The following is a 20,545-nucleotide window of genomic DNA, read 5'->3' as shown; positions in this document are numbered from 1 at the left end:
TGTGCTTGGATGTGGTGACAAGCCAACCATTGGCCATTCTAAGGAAGTCCAAGCATGGAAAATCATTGGAAATGTCTTGGACCATGATAAGGCCTGCACTCTAACACCCTGCTAAATCCAAGCAGTTGCTTTGACTGTAGGCCAATCATGCTGGACAATTAATATTTTAGCTTTTTCCTAGCACCTTTTTTTTCAGCAACTGCTGCTGCTTTTATCTCCCTGGACCATTATGAGATTTGTTAACTGTACAGAAGCAGTTTGCGGCCACCACTTGCCAAATATCTCAAATATATACAATCCCTTTTAGGAGACGACCGTCTCAAAAAACACCGATATCACCACTTGACAGCATGGTGCGAAAATCAGTATAGCAGCTGACAGCTTTGCTGTAGAAAGACTTTTCCAAAGAAAGTTGCAAAGCACTATTTGGAACAGGCATCTAAAGAATGGCACATTTTTGTAAATCTATCAAGCACTACATGCATCTCTTTTTTTGCTTTGCATTTACAGTGCTATTAAAACGTGAGGCAGCATGAATTCAAGAGCGGTTAGAACACTGTTTGCAAATATATTTTTTTTAATGCTGGATTATTACGCCGCAGTTGCATTTTGTATTCTTACTGCTGCACTGAATGCCAGCAATCTGCAGCGACAGACAGTGCATGAGACGTCTTGTATCCCATTGAGGGATGTTATTCAGATAAACTAGAAAATAACATTACTGCAAATGCTGTAATCAAACTTTGTGCCATATAAAATTAACAAACCTTGGGTACAAAAAGGCAAAAGGGACTAAAAGCAGCCATCAAAAGAAAAAAAGCCCTTGTGCATTCAACAGCCCTGCATACAGGCAGTCACAGACATTGAGGTTCCAGAAGCAAGCAGACTTGCTGCAATTCTGCACGAACGAATGAGGCATAACCACCTAGTTCTAGATTTGCAATTCATTAGCTTGTATACTTGCAATAGTAGTGTTCTCATACTTTATGTTCTTGCACATATGAATATCTGCACATCCTTCAGGAATATTGTTTTGCACTCTAGACACAGCAGATGAGCACAACAAAACACACAGCCACATTCAGGTAAAACATTCCCTTCATGCATTTATTTTTCTATAAATAACAGTCATTTTTTTGCACGCTGGATGCAGCCAGTCTGGCTGCGCGACGCCTTGCAGTCCAGCCCCCTTCCTGATCTACTGCGAACATAAGCCACCTTTTGGTGGCATCTGCGACGCAGGCTTCTGTCGTGTCAAAGAGACTGCGTGTAGCACCTGCAAAACAGAGTACATGCGCACCAATGCTATAACATGAAAAAATACAGACATCAAAGCCAATCGGCAATAAATAACCCTTCAGAGGAAACAGATGCACTGCAAACTGTACAAAGTGCTTCACTAAAGATAAAGGCTAAGAACACAAACTGTGGCTGCAGGACACAAACTGAACTGTTGTTCATGTAAAGCACTGAATGAAAAATCAAGTGTGTCAGTGTTAAACCTTTACGTAAAACTTATTTGTGATACTGTATAAATTCATGTAAGGGCGGCACTTCTCTTAAAAATTTGGGTGTGAGTTTTGACGGTGCAGCCCATACATGAATTACAAAAAAAGTATAACCATGTTTTTTTCAATTATCTAGTTCAAAACGAGGTGCACTCCATTTATGGCTGTGGCCCTTGCACGAGATCATACGGTAATTAGAATGCCATGGGGCTGGTTTTGCTGGTGCCATATATACACACCGTGCCTATACCACTATGCTAAGCATTGCAGCCACTATCACAAGTGCAGAGGATTTTGTGCTGTACTTTTCTGAAAATTTTTTTCGATGCACGCTCTAAATATCTGAAAAACCATGCACATGGATATTTTAGGTAAAGCTAGGAGGCTCTGCATACATGATGCTTGATCCTTTACTAATTAATGGCACTAAACCAGTAAGCAAGTACTTCAACATGGAGATACACTTGATGCAACAACACTGAAACTGACATCTGAGGTAGCTAGCCAGCACATTGCAGAAATGGAAATTAAGGAAGAGGCCAAAAAGCCCGAAGACATAAGCGCCACATCTTTGGAGGTTTTTTCCACTTCCTTGTTCTGTTTTTTCACATCACATCGAGGTACAACACATTTATGCACCTGCCATGAAAATTAGCAATGGAAGAAATATTCATTGCTCCCCATTTGCAATTTTTTTGCGAGAAATTTTATCAGAGTATGCATGGAGTTTATATCTTCAGACCTAGCTGTTGGGTCAAAAATAATAAGGCTTCTTCCTAAAAAAACTAAAGACAGTAATTACCTTCAATGCAAACTTTAGCAACAGCTTCAGCAGCATGCAGTGCTGAATAAGGCTGTGTCGTTTTGTCTTTACATTAGCAACACAAACAGTTCTATAAAGAAATATGGCGATCTTGTTCAAAGCGCATTCATTCCCCACCACACAGTAGTGGGCTCTGGCCTCACGTGTATGTGCGCTATGAGCAGCGTCCCAAGCACTACACTTCCTCTCTGCTGCATTCATTGCTGCCTGAAAGTGTTATTTCCACTCGCTTCCAGTCTTCCGAGTTCGGAGTTTAAATGCAAGGTCCAGAAACTAAACCAACGTGCAGGCCTAGCTTTCAGTTTGTCCACTGGCACACACGCTAATATTAATATCATGGCCTAACAGAGCTAGGCCATCAGCACTTTTTTACGCTTGTAATAAAAGGCGTGATAAAGCGTCACACGCCTGCTCGTTGTCACTACGTGCCAGAGGCGTGTACGTACCAAAACCAGCAACTATTCTCCACTAGAGTGACGCACTAGCTGTGTGCAGAGCTGTTGACAGATCATTGGAAAGAAATGATAGAGCTGGCGGCCTCGGTGTTCGCGCTTTCTGTGATAATAATAATGATTGGTTTTTGAGGAAAGGAAATGGCGTAGTATCTGTCTCATACATAGCTGGACACCTGAACCGCGCCGTAAGGATAGGGAGCAAGGAGGGACTTTAGAGAAGTAAGGAAGAAAGAGGTGCCGTAGTGGAGGGGTCCGGAATAATTTCGACCACCTGGGGATCTTTAACGTGCACTGACATCCCACAGCACTCGGGTGCCTTAGCGTTTTCTTTCCGTGCAAAGCATATAATTTCCTCTAAACGCATTTAAGCGTGTCGGGCTACACAAAGAAGGCACTGCGATGGCTGTGAATTAAGGGCCTCAAAGCAAACCATCCCATCAGTGGCGTCGACCTACTTTCATGACTCTGCAGTCCATACAATTTCACGGAGGCACCTGCCAGTCGCAGCCGATTTCATGCAAGGGAACAACAGCGACGTAATGAGAACCAGTCAACGCCATTAGCTGGAAGGCCTCCTCTCAGAGACATTCACCGCGGCGTTCTTGACTTGTGTCTGGCAATAATTTTTTACTGGATTTTTACAGCGAGAGCTGTTATACTTACACTTTTGACGCTCACCTGAGAGACGGGGTGTGAGACAAATACTGCGCCATTTTTTCCCCTCAGAAACTATAATTTTCTTCAAGGTTCACTCGATCGTATCGCTACATTCAGTGCCGGTGGCCAGAGCGCGCAGCTGGTTACTCGCAAGACTTGTGCACTTTCTGGCGTCGTTTTAATGACATCGGGGTAAAGTTGCGCCTCTGCTGTTGTCCGCATCGCCGGTCGGGTTGGCGGTGCTGCCTCACCGGCCCGTTTTCGGCGCCTCACCCCCCCCCCCCCTCCTCCCCGACTGCCCGCTTGGCGTCTTCTGTTGCTGTTGTTGCGACTGCAGGAAGAGTGAACTGGGAAGTGCACGGGCCTGCCCACTGGCTCAGGCTGAGCCGCAATCGCTGCCACGTGCAGACATTAGAAGAGTTAAAAGATATGAGAGGAAAGAATGAAAGACAGGACGCGCGTCGCAATACCCGGGACGTCTGAAGAGAGAACGATGGTTAAGCAACATACCCCCAGTGACTATGAATCCTCACCACATGTGTGAGAGCCGCTAGATCCCAGCCCCGAAAGGCCAGGAAGCCACCTCCCCTTCAAGCTTAGCCTTAGATAAGTTTAGGTGTAGCCGCTCTCTCTAACGCGAAATGTTTTGTGCGGTTCAAGTGTCAGCCGATATTTGAGACAGATACTGCGCTATTTCTTTTCCCCCAAAACCAATTTTCATTTGTTTTTACATCTCCCTTCGCTCCCCTCGCAGAACTTTACAGGGCGCCCGGCTACTGATCCGGAGTTCCCGGGTTCGAAACCGACCGCGGCGGCTGCGTTTTTATGGAGGAAAGACGCTATGGCGCCCGTGTGCTGTGCGATGTCAATGCACGTTAAAGATCCCCAGGTGGTCGAAATTATTCCGGAGCCCTCCACTACGGCAAGTCTTTCTTCTTTCACTCCTTCCTTTATCCCTTCCCTTACGGCGCGGTTCAGGTGTCCAGCGATATATGAGACAGATACTGCGCCATTTCCTTTCCCTAAAAACCAATCATCATCATCCCGAAAATCCTGCGCACAACCATTGGTGTGAGGGCGCAAAAACAACGCAGGAATCACTGGGTTGTACCACCCTCGAACAACGGCTAAAAGGTATATGTAGCCTGCAAAGGTTAATGAAACAATGGAGGGATTACCTAAGTTGCCTGAAATTCCAGGCTTATTTCAGCACAGGTTGCGCGGCATACCAGTGTGCTTTTGAGTGTTCCCTTGCATAACAAAAGGAGCCATTGTGGCGAGAGTGAAGCGGTTACCTATTTGTAATGCTTGCATTTGAGGCCATAAGTTTGTGTTGAGAGTAGTGTCTCGTCGGTTCGGCTTTGAAGTCCGTTACCTACAACTGCGGTCTGCCCTGAACGCTATTGCAACGAATCGTAACGCTCGGGCATTTCGGCCAAAGAGGAGGCAAAGTAGCCCGCAAATGTTTCCAGCAGCGAAACTTCAGGAACGTGTTACGTACTTAAACCGGCGCATTCTTAACGGCAGAAATAAACGCTCGCGAAGAAAGGGACCAGCTCTAGCTTGTCATCTCATCATTAGGCACTTCATTGTATTGCCTGGCATCTACCATCTTTGCCTCCGCATAGGCTTCCTCGCTACACGGAATCCATCAATCGTCAACTCCAACAGAACGCCGCGTTCGAAGCAGCTACCAGTCCCGTTTTGGCCAAAGAAACAGGCCAGAGTGTGACAGCTGTGGCTCAGTTAAGACAATGAAGCATGTTAGAACGAAAGCTTTACTGGACGCGAACTTGCGATTTCGCCGTGGTGGTGCTCTGAGGAGGCACATGACGTCACAACTCGTGCCTCGCCGCTCTCGCTCACTAGTCACTACTGCGCATGCGCCGCTAGTAGCACCGAGCCGCCGGTGTTCCGCCGCTGCGCAGCACCGCTTCTTTCCTCAAAATCCAACTTTCAATTTTCAGTTTTCTTCGTTCCCTTCCTCCTTTATCCCTTCCTTTACAGCGCGGTTTGGGTGTCCACCGAGATATGTGAGACGGTTACTGTGCCATTTACTTTCCTCGAAAACCAAACAAAACAAGTGAGCCGACGGCGTTCATAGAGTTCATTGGCGTTGAGAACTTAGCAAAGGCCGTTCATTTTCACGAAAGGAAAGGCGCACAACCGGTGCTGCGGGTCAGTGGAGACCTAATAATAATAATTGGTTTTTGGGGAAAGGAAATGGCGCAGTATCTGTCTCATATATCTTTGGACACCTGAACCGCGCCGTAAGGGAAGGGATAAAGGAGGGAGTGAAAGAAAGGAAGAATAGGTGCCGTAGTGGAGGGCTCCGGAATAATTTCGACCACCTGGGGATCTTTAACGTGCACTGACATCGCACAGCACACGGGCGCCTTAGCGTTTTTCCTCCATAAAAACGCAGCCGCCGCGGTCGGGTTCGAACCCGGGAACTCCGGATCAGTAGTCGAGCGCCCTAACCACTGAGCCACCGCGGCGGGGCTCAGTGGAGACCTCAATCTCGCTTTCATGTACGTGGCGCGGCGTTGGTGTCCAACTGCAAAAGCCTGCTTTGATTGTGTTCCGCACACTTGATAGGCAGCGCGCCCTCCCTGCCACCCTGTGAGGTGGCATGCAGATAATGGTTGATCGCGAGAGATATATCACCAAATGAACGCTGCGGCCTAGCTATTACTGCAGTGCCGCATGTCAACCACAACGCTGTCAGCGCTAATGAATTCAGGCCACATCTCTCTCACCACCGTCACATGTATCAAAGCACGAATGAGGCGTCCGCATATCCAGGGAGCCAGTTATGCCACCACCTCCTATATACTGCGCCCTTCTTTTGCTCAAAGCCATCACCTAGGACATTGCCAACGCCAACGCCAATGAACACAGTGAACGCCGACATCTTTCGCTTTGTATAATCTGGATTAGCTGAGCTAATCCACATTATTTTTATGCGAAGCATACTAGCCGCACAACCGAGCTCTTCCTTGCTGCGCCGCGCGCGGCCGCGTAGCTACCATTTGACCTACATCGGCGCACCACGTGATATGACGTCACAACAGCTGTGAAAGCTGGGGCTCAACCAAAGCCACCTAGATGTCTAGGTGGCTTTGGCTCAACTCGTGCGCTCGCTTGCGGACGCGCAGCCTCCACCGGCGGCCTAACTCCCGCTCCTACCGCTAGGAGATACTGACGTCACGCAATTGTATAAAAGGCGACGCACTCGTTGAGTCAGTTGAGCAGCGAGATGTCGGCCAGGGAGAGGGCGGCTCGCCAGACCGCAAAGCGCAAGTTACAAAGAGCCACGGAAACTGGAGAAGAACGAGAAGTACGGCTTGCCAAGCGACGTATGCTTCTCATCCTAGGCTTAACCATAAGCTAAGCCAGGCCATTTTTTTCTTAGAAGACGAGCTAGGAGCGAGCGTACTACGAGCAGGAAATGAAGACACAAAGCACTAATCCTGCACATATTTATTACTGTGTGAATAGTTATTGTGCATATCACCTCTCGTCTTTGGGATCCCCGGCACCGGTGTATAGTATCGCGGGTAAGCTGGTGAGCCAGCTCTATGCCGGAATGCCCATGTGACCAGGGATCCACCAAAGGGTCACCGGTCATGGGCTCAATGCTGTGAGCGCGGCATATAAGGCCGACCGGGTAGGGAATGGGCGGGCTCTTTCGTGAAAGGCACGCTGAACTGCCTGCGAGCCTGAAAAATTGGTTTTGTTTTCTTTTTGAAGCCGAAAGCTTCACTGCGCCAGCTTTTCGAGCCGTCAGCGGGGCCGCAAGTTTGAGCTTGAATGTAGCTAGCGGTCACGGTGGCCTCAAGTTTCACTTAAATGTAGGTAGGGGTAAAACCTTGAGCATAACTGGTGGCCGTCAGGTTCGGCAGATGACGTCAGCTACAGCAGTGACACCAGCGGCTGCTATACAAACTATCTCGAATTTGATTTTGACCTTTGACCTTGACCTCCGGTCAAACGGGGAAGCGTGTGCCAGCATCGCATGCGCTGGTCATGAAGGTGAGTTCTGCATTAAACGCCGGTGCACTTTGATGCGTTCAGCGGAACCCTACGTGTGATCGATGCGACGCCTGCCGTGGAGACTGACACGGGAACCCTGCCCGTAAGCGAAAAAAAATGAACCAGTGAGCTGGTTACTTAGAGAGGAAGGCTCAAAGCCGTTTGTTGGGGAATTCGGTTGTTGAGGAAGCGAAGGAAGAAAAATGAAATGAAAATTGGTTGTAAGGAAAGTAAATTACATATAATAATAAATTGGTTTTGAGGAAAGGAAATGATGCAGTAGCTGTATCGCATATCTCGGTGGATACCCAAACCGTGCTGTATGGGAAGGGATAAAGGAGCAGTGAAAGAAGAAAGAGGTACCGGAGTGGAGGGCTCCGGAATAATTTCAATAATTTCGACCACCTCGGGATCTTTCACGTGCACTGACATCGCACAGCACACGGGTAAAAAAACCACTACCACCAAGTTTCCGACAGCCGGCGGCTGCGTTTCGATGCAGGCGAAACGCTAAGGCACCCGTGTGCTGTGCGATGTCAGTGCACGTTAAAGGTCCGGAGGTGGTCGAAATTATTGAAATTGAAACTTGGTTTTTGAGGAAAGAAAATGGCGCAGTATCTGTCACATATCGCCTGACTCCTGAACCGTGCCATAAGGGAAGGGATAAAGGAGGGAGTGAAGGATGAAAGAGGTGCCGTAGTGGAGGGCTCTGGAATAATTTCGACCACCTGGAGATCTTTAATGTCCACTGACATCGCACAGCACACGGGCGCCTTACCGTTTCGCCTCCATCGAAACGCGGCCGCCGCAGTCGAGTTCGAACCCGGGAACTCCGGATCAGTAGCCGAGCGCCCTAACCACTGAGCCACCGCGGCAGGTCGCCGCGGTCGGGTTGGAACCGGGGAACTGCGGATCAGTAGCCGAGGAAATTACGCCTGTCTCACATATCCCGGTGGACACCCGAACCGCGGAGTAAGCGAAGGGAAATGAAAGCTGGGTTTAATTGGTTTTTTGGGGAAAGGAAATGGCGCAGTATCTGTCTCATATATCGTTGGACACCTGAACGACGCCGTAAGGGAAGGGATAAAGGAGGGAGTGAAAGAAGAAAGGAAGGAAGAGGTGCCGTAGTGGAGGGCTCCGGAATAATTTCGACCACCTGGGGATCTTTAACGTGCACTGACATCGCACAGCACACGGCCGCCTTAGCGTTTTTCCTCCATAAAAACGCAGCCGCCGCGGTCGGGTTCGAACCCGGGAACTCCGGATCAGTAGCCGAGCGCTCTAACCACTGCGCCACCGCGGCGGGTAAAGTTGGGTTTAAGAAAAGGAAATGACGCCTGCCTCATATTGCACCATTCCATTCCCCCCCACCCCCCCAAAAAAGACAAAATTCTTGTTCAGTTTGGCTTTTTGAAATTATCCGCAGGGTTTGCGCGTCTCTTGGAAACGGATATGGTTGCGTATCTCGGCGTACGACGAGCAATAATACAGTTGTAAATATCACCGCAGCTATATTAAATATATACTGTCTTGTGTGAGCGCACCTTTAACGTCGTCGTTTCGAAGACAGCAAGGTGTTCAACAAATAAAAAGAATGCCTATACTATTGCGCATGTGTGTGTCAGTATGGCTATTTGTGGAAACCGCCAGTCGCTCGACCAGAAACGTAGCCAGGGAGACGCAGCTTTTCGCTTTAGACCAGGGTTAACCAGAGCTAAACCAACAGCAATTTTTTTTTGAGGAAAGGTAATGGCGCAGTAACTGTCTCACATATTTCGGTGGACATCCGAACCTAGCTGTAAGAAAAGAGACGAAGGTGGGAGTAAAAGAAGAAAGGAAGAAAGAGGTGCCGCAGTGGAGAGCTCCGGGATAACTTCGACGAGCAATGCGTTTCCCCATAAGTGACGAAAGAGGAAGAAATACTTAGGAGCCACGCAAAAGGGGAGAACAGCTTGTGAGGATCAGGTAACAGCAGATCTGTTGAAGCACGGAGGCGAAATTGTGCTAGAAAAACTAGCCACCTTGTATACGCAATGCCTTATAATATCTACCGTACGAGAAGCTTGGAAGAACGCAAACATAATCTAAATAAGAAAGGAGACGCCAAGGATTTGAAAAATTAAAGGCCGATCAGCTTACTATCCGTTGCCTACAAGGTATTTATTAAGGTAATCTAAGGTAATCGGTAATAGAGTCAGGACAACGTTAGACTTCAATCAGCCAAACGATCAGGCATGCTTTCGTAATGGATATTCCACAGTAGATCATATTCACACTGTAATTCAGATGATAGAGAAATGCGCAGAATATGACCAACGCTTATATGTAGCTTTTATTGATAACGAAAAAGCATTTGCCTCAATGGAAACCTCGGCAGTGATGCGGGCATTGCGGAACCAGGGTGTCGAATAGCCTTATGTGAAAATACTGGAATATGTGCATGGCAACTGCATAGCTTCCATAGTCCTCCATAAAGTCAGCAATAAAATTCTAATTAGAAGGGGCGTCAGGCAGGGACACACGATCTTTCCAATACTATTGACCGCTTTTTTGCAGGCGGTATTCTGAGGCCTGTATTGGGAACAGTTAGGGACAAGAGTTAATGGAGAACACCTAAATAATTTGCGATTCGCTGATGACATTGCCTTGCTGAGTCACTCAAGGGGTGAACTGCAAGTCGTGATGACTGAGTTAGGAGAAGCACAACGGTCGGTCTAAAAATTAACATGCAGAAAATGTTCAACGGTCTAGCAAGGGAACGGCAGTTCACAATTGGTAGCTATAGGTGCTGGAAGTGGTAAAGGAATACGTCTAATTAGGGCAGGTAGTGACAGCCTATCCCTATCATGAGAGGGAATTAACTAGAAGAATAAGAATTGGGTGGAGTGTATATGGCAGGTTCTCTCAGATCATGAATGGCAGTTTACCGATATCCCTCAAAAGAAAAGTATACAACCGCTGTATCTTACCAGTACTCACCTACGGTGCAGAAACGTGGAGGCTAACGAAAAGGGATCAGCTCAAGTTAAGGACAACGCAGCGAGGTATGAAAAAAAGGATAGGTGTAACGTAAATTGACCGGAAACGGGCAGAGTGGGTGAGGGAACAAACGTTGGTTAATGACATCCTTGTCGAAATCAAGAGGAAGAAATGGGCTTGGGCAGGGCATATAATGCGAAGGCAAGATAAGCTCCGGTCTTAGTGGGTTCCAAGAGAAAGTAAGCGTAGCATTGGGCGGCAGTAAGTTAGGTGGGCGGATGCGATTAAGAAGTTTGCGGGCATACGGTGGACGCAGCTGGCAAAGGTCGGGGTTAATGGGAGAGACATGGGAGAGGCCTTTGCCCTACAAAGAGTATGGTGGAGCTGCCATAAAAAAAACGTAAACCAATAAGCTCCTGCCTGTACCACTAAAGTATCACAGGCTTAACCCAATCGTAATATAAATGAAAAGGCCCGAAGGCAATGTTGTGCTTTTGCCACCCGAAGGTGGGAAAATAAAAAAATGGGGTAATGCTACTAAGCGACCCACAGCCGGGGGAGCGGGCCCGGGGAGACTCCCCTGATCTCCCCTGGGACGTAGCGGAGGGGGTGAGACATAGGTTGTGGGAATGGGACTGAGGGAAGGGTTATGGGTAATGTGATGGGAATGGGGACAGCGAGATATTGACCCTCATTTTATCATCGCTCGACTCCTGTCTGGCCAGGACAGGGAGGGCGTCGATGTTCTCCAATGGTGCGGCTCCACTCACGGGATGCCCGACCACCCAACGACGCAATAGCTCCGACTCGGAGACAGGGAATCCTAACCCGGGGCAGCTGCCTCGGGCTCCTCCACGACTTTCAGGGTTCCGGTTCGGACTTGCATTACGCTCCCAGCTACTAACCGTCGAGTGTTTTTCGCGGCTTTTCAGACTCCGGAAGTATGTGTGGTGGATCCCAGGGACCCACCTGTGCTTCCAACCAACCAACCATGCACTTATTTCCTCCCCTGGCTTGCTCCACACCTACTGAGGAGGGAGTGTTCAGGGCCGGGCTGACCGGGCCACAAACCAAGAACCTGGCCGAGGGTGAGATAACCCGGGCCTACTCCACCGCTACTCCGCAACATCGACGGTTTTTGCATCGGTCCTACTAAGGTCCCCCTTACCTCGGCGTCCCGCGCTCTGGCCTCACGGCCCCGCGGTCAGCCAGTGGGTGTAGTCAGGCTGATGATGATGATGGGAATCTTTAACGTGCACTGACACCGCACAGCGCACGGGCGCATTTTTCATGTCGCCTCCATCGAAACATGCCCACCCCGGCCAGGTTCCAACTCAGGTACTTGGCTCAATAGCGCAGCGCAGAAACGCAAAAAAGTGCGAGAGAGATAAGGAGAGAGAAGAGAAAAACTTGAATTCTTCTTATCCACATTCTTAAAGAGGAAAATGCAATAGCATTTGTTAGTTTGGCCACCCAAAATATTCAAAAGGACCTCCTGAATTTTAGAAGCAGCCAGGCCAACCCCAGAAAATAGTTTATAGTGTATTAGTATGGATAATTAGGTGACTTAGGGTGAATTGTTTGAGATTAGAGGGTGGATTTTTGCTAATTAGTGGGTATATTAAGGTGGCAGAGCGGGTCTGGTTGGTATAACCCATATAGCAACGTAATGGGCGGGAAATCATTGAATTAAGTGAAAGAATTGACAGAAAAGAAAAATGCGTTCAAAGGTGTCAAACTGCTCAGAATGGAAAGGTTTGCTGATGCTAAGTATATCGATGTATATCGTCGTCCTAATAAAAGAAACTTGTAAACAAAATTGTAAAGACTCGCGTCAAGATCAGAGGACACACCAAACGGCGTACGCTGTCGCGTCAACTGTTAAGTGCAGCATGGGAGTCCTCCAACGTCTTTTCACACAGAATGTGTTGTATGGCTGTTTCTCGAATGCCTTTCTGCCCGCCACCGGACTGCTGGCCGCATGAAACACGGCTGGGGAAAGAAGCTGTAGTACTGTCGGCCATTCGTGTACCCTTCGGGTGTATGTTCCCCTCATCATCGTTAGATAGCAGCACCCTGCCTTTAGTTGTTCCACGGACTCTAGGTGTCCACAGTTGATCCGCTGGTCAGAGCCAATAGACATTTTTAGCATACACTGTGCTGTGTTACCGTTGGCGTTACCAGCACCGGAGCAGCGGGAGCCCGTCCACTACGAAATCGCATCGGCAAATCTTCTTGACGGCGCCAGATGGCGCCAGATCCCTGGCTGCTGCGCCGGGTGTCTAATATGGTGCGCTTTCTAATGTGTTCCATTTCTTCGGCTCGTATGACTGAACAGTGAATCATCACGTGACCTACGCGTTGCCGGACGATAATACGAGCTAGTGTACGGGGTTTTGCAGTGGAGAGCATCACAGTTCTGAGATTTCCGCAGCCCCGGAACATCGGGAAGCTGCTGAGAGCTAGACGCTCCAAAGGGTCGAACTCAAGGTATTGGTGTAGTGCTTGCTTTATTTTTCGGGTTTCCATAGCCGGCAATTACCGGGAAGGAAAATGTACCTTGCCAGTGCACAAAGCTCACTTGAACACATGAAGATTGGCGATGGCTTGCAAGAATTCTGGAGCGCTGTTTCCAGGTAATATTTTTAAATATTAACCCGTTTTTAAATATTTTTATCTATAGGACATGCATCGGTCTGATGGAGAGATCGCAAAGTGCGTTATAGAAATTAGAGGTCGGAATAGGCAGTGTCTGGACGTCTTATTGGCACATTTGTATCAAGTGCCTTCAGTTCAACGACAGCCTGCTCCGAAGTTTCTGCACGTTCTGTGAGATGGCTGATGTAATGCTTAATCAATGTTATCTCAGTGCAGAAAACTGGTTAGGAATAGCAATCGTCGATGTGCTGCACAAAAAGATGGTAATGTAAGCTGATGGTAATATATGCAGAATTATTGTAATAGACGAGAAGTAAAAGAAACATCTGAGATGAAAAACAGTCCCTTGGAATGCATTCTCTTGGAATCCACTCCGTTACCCTTAAGGACCAGCGGTTATCTTGCCTTCGCAGTCCATGCCCTGCCCAATCCAATTTCTACCTCTTGATGTCGACTAGGATGTCATTAACACGCGTTTGTTCCCTCACCAACTCTCCTCGCTTCCGGTCTCTTAACGTTATACCTATCATTTTCGTTTCCATGGCTCGCTGCGTTGTCCTTAACTTAATTAGGCTGAACCCTTTTCGCTAGCCTCCACGTTTCTGCCCCGTTGGTGAGTTCCGGTAATATGCAGCTGTTGCACTCTTTTCTCTTCAGGGATATTGGTAACCTGCTATTCATGATCTGAGAGAACCTGCCATATGCGCTTCACCCCATTCTTATCCTTCTAGTTATTTGCCTCTCATGATCCATGTCAGCTGTCACTACCTGCCCTAAGTAGACGTATTCCGTCACAACTTCTAGGCTCTCACTGCCAATTGTGAACTCCCGTCCTCTTGCTTGACTGTTTAACATTACTTTAATTTTCTCCATGTTAATTTTTATACCCAGTGTTTTGCTCTGCCTGTCTGACTCATTGATCACGATTTGCAGTCCACCTCCTGAGTGACTCAGCAAGGCAATGTCATCAGCGAATCGCAGATTATTTAGCTACTCTCTGTTAACTCTTATTCCCAACTGTTCACAATTGCGGCCTCGGAATACCTCCTGCAAGCAGACTGTGAACAGCATTGGCGAGATCGTGTCTCCTAGCCTGACGCCCTTCCTTAGTGGAATTTTATTGCTGTCTTTATGGAGGACTATGGTAGCTGTGCAGTTGTTATATATATCTTTCAGTATTTTGACATAAGGCTCATATACACCCTGATTCCGCAATGCCTGTATGACTGCTGAAGTTTCCACTAAGCCAAATGCTTTCTCATAATCAATGAAGGCTATATATAGGGGTTGGTTATATTCTGCGAATTTCTCTAACATCTGATTGATAGTGTGAATATGATCCACTGTGAAATATCCTTTAATAAAGCCTGCCTGATCATTTGGTTGGTTAAAGTTTAAGGTTGCTCTGACTCTATTAGTGATTACCTTAGTAAATACCTTGTAGGGAACGGACAGTAAGCTGATCGGTCTGAAAATTTTCAAGTCTTTGGCGTCTCTTTTCTCATGAATTAAGATTTTATTTGCGTTCTTCAAGCTTCTAGTACGGTCGAGGCCATAAGGCATTGCGTATACAGGGTAGATAATTTTTCTAGCAGAATCTCCCCTCCGTCTTTAAAGACATCTGCTGCTACCTGATTCTCACCAGCTGGTTTTGCCCTGTGCATTGCTCCTAAGGCTTATTTTATTTCCTCTTTCGTTACTGGCGGGATGACGAATTGCTGTGTGCTGCTGTCTCCATCATTAACGTTCTTACTGCATTGGCTACTGTATAGATTTGTGTAGAACTCATCGGCTCCTTTAACTATCTTATCCATATTGTTGATGACACTGCCCTCCTTGTCTCGTAACGCATACACCTGGTTTTTACCTATGCCTAGTTCCCTCTTCACCGCTTTTAGGCTACCTCCGTTCTTTAGAGCATGCTTGATTCTCTCCATATTAAACTTCCTTTGAAGAGAAGATGTTGGCTACCTTGCGCTTGTTCATTAACATTGATAGCTCTGCTAGCTCTGTCTGCAGGGCTAGACGCCCTCATGCTTTGACGTTTCTTTATCAGATCTTTCGTCTCCTGAAATAGCTTACCGGTATCCTGTCGAATCGTCCTACCGCCTACTTGTACTGCGAACTCCGTAATGATAGCTGTCAGATTATTGTTCATTGCATCAACATTAAGATCGTCTTCCTCAGTTAAATCTGAATATCGGTTCTGCACCGATATTCTTAATTCCTCTATTTTCCCTCTCACCGCTAGCCCGTTAATGGACTGCCTCTTTGCTAGCTTCATTCGTTCCCTATTCAAGTCTAAGCTATTTCGAGACCTTACCATTCTGTGGTCGCTACAACGCACCTTTCCAAGGACCTTCACATCTTGCACGATACAAGGCTGGGCGCGTAGTATGAAGTCAGTTTCATTTTTAGCCTCACCATTAGGGCTCTTCCAGGTCCACTTCCTGTTCTCTCGTTTGCGGAAGAAGGTATTCATGATGCGTAAATTATTTCTATCTGCGAACTCTACTAACGACTCTCCCTTGCTATTTCTAGAACCTTTCCCATAGTCGCCTACCGCCTGGTCGCCAGCCTGCTTCTTGCCAACTTTCGCATGGAAGTCGCCCATCAGTACAATGCGAAAGTGGCAATGCGAAGCCGCTCCTACTCCTCAGCAAATCGCCTGCGCCACGCCAGCCCGCTACACCTAGCAGACTCCGCGGGTTCCCAAGACGTTCCGTGGGGACCTTTAAGGAAGTGGAGGAGTGGCTACTTCACTTTGAACGCGTAGCTGCGTTTAACCAGCGGGACGACGCAGCCAATCACCGCAACGTTTACTTCAGCCTCGAGGATGGTGCTCGCACCTGGTGTGAAAACAGAGAGGACGCCGCTTTAACCTCGTGGCGAGAGTTGCGTAGTCGGCTGCTGGGGGCCTACACGACCGTGGGTCGTCGCCAACGAACTTAGCATGCAATACAATCCCGCATCCAGCTGCCGAACGAAAGCGTTCAGATGTACATCGAGGACATGACGCGCCGCTTCAGGAGAGCTGATCCGCCCATGTCCGAAGAAAAGAAACTCCGGCACTTGATGCGTGTCGTCAAAAGACAGCTGTTCGCAGGCCTCGTGCGCAGCCTACCATCGACTGTCACTGCATTCTATCTGAGGCCACAACAATAGAAAAGGTCCTTCGAGAGCGTTCTCGACTTACAATCAGCCCGCGCATGCTGCTGCAGTCACCGAATCGTTTGCCTCGTCGGGAGCCACCCCGACGACTTGCGCGAACTGATTCACACCGTCGTGCGTGAAGAGCTAAATTTTTGCAGCCCTTCACAACCTGCGCTGGTTTCGATTTCCACTCTTGTTCGCAAGGAGGTAAAACAGGAGTTCCGAGGTCCTATTGTCGAAACGCCACCTCTCCCAAGAGGCTGCCACCGCCACACCTATGCCGAAGTTGCGATGGCGCCCGGCTGTTGCTTCACGACCATCGTTTCAAGCAACGCCTTCTGTACCGCTGGCCTCAGTGCCCCCAGTGCAGTATTTCGACGATCCCCGAGCGCCCTTTTGGATGGCCGACGTCTGGCGCACACCTGACAGCCGGCGACTCTGCTTGCACTGCGGAGAACCGGGCCATCTATAACGCCATTGCTCTTATCGACGCCTCGGCCTGCAAGGCTTCCGAGCTGATTCGCCCACACCCCGGGGACGGAGGACGGAGGAGGGTGCGAGCATGAAAAAGTCACCGGGAAGGGCTCGCCAACTTTGACGCGTGATTGTAGGTCGTCTGCTGCTTGTAGAAGAGTATTATTTGGCTCTGGTTTTCATGGCAACACATGCAGTGATTGAGTTAATATGCTCTCATCGGAAGGCGTTTCAGAGCCCCTTTAACGTTACGCGTACAATTTTTCTTTCCGCAGCTCGCTGCGTTGTCCTTAACACTTTGAGCACTTTTCTGTAGCCGAACCGAATAAAGACATAATAATTAGAACATGCCGGGAAAGGGAAAGCTGCAGTAACTGCCTCACCAAATATAGGTGACTCGGCACGTCGTTATTATGCGTGACCCTTGCGTCTGCCAGTGGCTGGCCCTTGTGGCAAGAATCGCGCTCCAAATAACCGCTTTCAATTTGACGCAGCTGTGAAATACACATTATAGAAAATCTGAGAAGTGCTACTGCTCTCAGTAATGAGCTACAAACCTGATTACAATAGGTCACCAAACCGCACTGCGTGAAAGGTTCACCATTATATTCTAGGCAACCGTCATGTTAGTTAACGGGCCTTAGCTCCTTTCTGATGTCCCGGAGTGACAAAGCTGCAGATAAAAATTTGGCGGTGGTTTAGCTCTGGTTAAACCTGGAGTGACGCGACAGCTACAGCTGCCCGGGCGGAACTTGGTCACGTGACCAACCACCTGACGAACCACGTGATCAGAGACCAGGCACGTGACAGCGTGGCGGCGCAGCCACAGGGTGACAGCGTAGCCACAGGGTGGCGGCGCCGCCCCGCTGAAAGCTCGTAATGCTACCGTAACGCAGCTATCGCTAAAAAAAAAACGCTGCATAAAGAAAAAAAATGTTCTTAGGCATTACTAGCGGTGTTCGGTGTGAGAATTACTAGATGTGTTCGGCCGTGTGAGTTGTCGGCTCTTGCAGAAAGAGAGATAATTCTATTTTGCGCCCTTGGTCAAAGTCGCTAGGCTCAAGGGTGGTTTGAACCTATGACTGTCTCCGTGAAATCCATGCATTTTGTACGTATGTGCTTGCCTGTGTGCATGAGCGTGTAGCATCATCATCAGCCTGACTACGCCCATTGCAGGGCAAAGGACTCTCCCATGTGTCTCAATTTATTCCTGTCCTTCGCCAGCTGCGGTCATCTATGGACATCATTTATCCCCTCTCTTTAATCACCTGCCCTGCAGTCTTCCCCACGCTACTCTTTTGGTCCTTTTGCCTGTGGAGAGATCTCCGATATCGTTCACATGGGGTGGGTATGTGCTCAGAATACTCACCTACCTCTACCCCTACCCGAGAGGCATGGGAGGCTGCCCTCCTCAACTGCATCACACTGGAGTCCCAAATGGCTCTGGTAAAGCGGGCGCGAGGCGGGGCCTCGTCGTGCGGTGTCCTGGACTAAGGATACCGACCATGCAGCGGAGCCTTTTGACTCCTAAACTCTCTTTTTAAGCATTACAGAAGTTTTTAACCACCACCACCGCCTACATTTTCGAGCGCCAAGAGAGGCATGTCGTGCCTGCAACCATTTCATTCATCTTTTTTTTCGACTAGAGTAACACTGCTACCACACCAGCGCCGTCTTCACTGCCGACGACGGACATTTGTGACCCGCGGCATTGCTGCGTTCACGCAACCGACAGGTAGAGGGTCCCACCTTCTCACACTCGGCTCCACCAGCGGCAGAGAGAGACAGAACCTTTATTACGCAAATAGAGATGATGAGCCGCAAATGCCGGCATCTTCATGGTCCGCGTGACGGCTGCTGGCAAGACTGCGAGCGAGAGCTTGGCTGAAGTCGCCTATAACTGCCGTTTTTACGCTTGTAATGAAAGGCGTGATAAAGAGTCACACGCCTGCTCGATGTCACTACGTGCCAGAGGCGTGCACGTACCAAAACCAGCAACTATTCTCCACTACAGTGACGCACTAGCTGTGTGTAGAGTTGTTGACAGGTCATTGGAAATGAAGGAGCTGGCGGCTTCGGTGTTCGCGCTTTCTGTGATAATAATAACAATAATTGGTTTTTTGGGAAAGGAAATGGCGCAGTATCTGTTATATATCGTTGGACACCTGAACAACGCCGTAAGGGAAGGGAGGAAGGAGGGGCTGAGAGAAGTATGGTAGCAAGAGGTGCCGAAGTGGAGGGCTCCGGAATCATTTCGACCACCTGGGGATCTTAAACGTGCACGAGAGTACTACGAGCAAAAAATGAAGACACAAATCACTAATCCTGGACGTATTTATTACTGATAATAATAATAATTGGTTTTTAGGGAAAGGAAATGGCGCAGTATCTGTCTCATATATCGGCGGACACCTGAACCGCGCCGTAAGGGAAGGGATAAAGGAGGGAGTGAAAGAAGAAATGAAGAAAGAGGTGCCGTAGTGGAGGCCTCCGGAATAATTTCGACCACCTGGGGATCTTTCACGTGCACTGACATCGTACAGCACACGGGCGCCTTGGCGTTTTTCCTCCATAAAAACGCAGCGACCGCGGCCGGCCGGGTTCGAACCAGGGAACTCCGGATCAGTAGTCGAGTGCCTTAGCCACTGAGCCACCGCGGCGGGTTATTTATTACTGTGTGAATAGTGATTGTGCATATCACCTCTCGTCTGTGGATTCCCGGCGCCGTGTGTATAGTATCAGGGGCAAGCTGGTGAGCCAGCTCTATGCCGGAATGCCCATGTGACCAGGGATCCACAAAAGGGTCACCGGTCGTGGGCTCAATGCTGTGAGCGCGGCATATACGGCCGACCGGGTAGGGAAGGGGAGGGCTCTTTCGTGAAAGGCACGCTGAACTGCCTGCGAGCCTGAAAAATTGGTGGTGGCGCTGTGAGCGCGCGAAGCGAGTGGACATACAGCACATCGTCTCCACCAACTTTTGGCTGGAGCCACGGTTCCTCGGCCGGAACCCCGTCAACACAGCCGCGTCTGTGTTCGCGAAGTCGACAGCTACCTGTGGACACCACTCACACACAGGTGGGGCAACATTTACGCATTTTAGGGCCGATCCTCACTTGCGTTTCGTGGCGACGGCGCTAGGCCTAACGCCTACGCCGACGCTCGGCCGTGAGTGAGTCGCCCACCCGTGTCAAGATGGCTGCCCAAAAAGTACAACGCGGCTACGACCCGGACGCCATGGCCTGGTCCGAGGTTCTTTCAGCTCCAACGCCTGAGAGTCCGGATTCTGCGCCCATCGAGTACCCCAGGCTCTTCAAACTAGTGGAACGCCGCTCCCGCAAGCGGGACGCCGCCTCCAAGAAAGCGGACGCCACGTCGGCAGGCCGCTCAACACGGCACAGCGCTGCTGCGCGCGCTGCAGCGCTTCACGGAGGGGCCCAGTCTAAGACCGGACCCTCTTGGAAACCAAAGCCACTGCCGCGTCTTCATCCAGAAGACATCGTCATCATCCTGAAGCCCCGGGTGACCGTCGCTCTCAGGGATGTCTACCAACATGGCGAGCTGGGAGCAGCGTTCGCGGACTACCTGGGCGCCAAGGCCGCAGCATCCCTCAGCCTGCTCCCCACATGGGAGCAAAACCTGATCGTCGCAGGCACCAGAGAGCCGCACGTCGCGGACAAGCTTCTGCGGGATTTTCAACTAACATCACCGAAGGGCCAGCTCTCCATGTACGGCCAGTTGAAACTCACTGGAGACGTGTGCCGCGGCGTCATCACCGTGGCCAAGCACGAGACCAGTGAGTCCCT

The sequence above is a fragment of the Amblyomma americanum genome, chromosome 5 (assembly GCF_052857255.1).
Source record: "Amblyomma americanum isolate KBUSLIRL-KWMA chromosome 5, ASM5285725v1, whole genome shotgun sequence".
In the NCBI taxonomy this organism is placed as follows: Eukaryota; Metazoa; Arthropoda; class Arachnida; order Ixodida; family Ixodidae; genus Amblyomma; species Amblyomma americanum.
The sequence above is the reverse complement of the archived record's forward strand: the minus strand, read 5'-3'. Positions refer to the sequence as shown.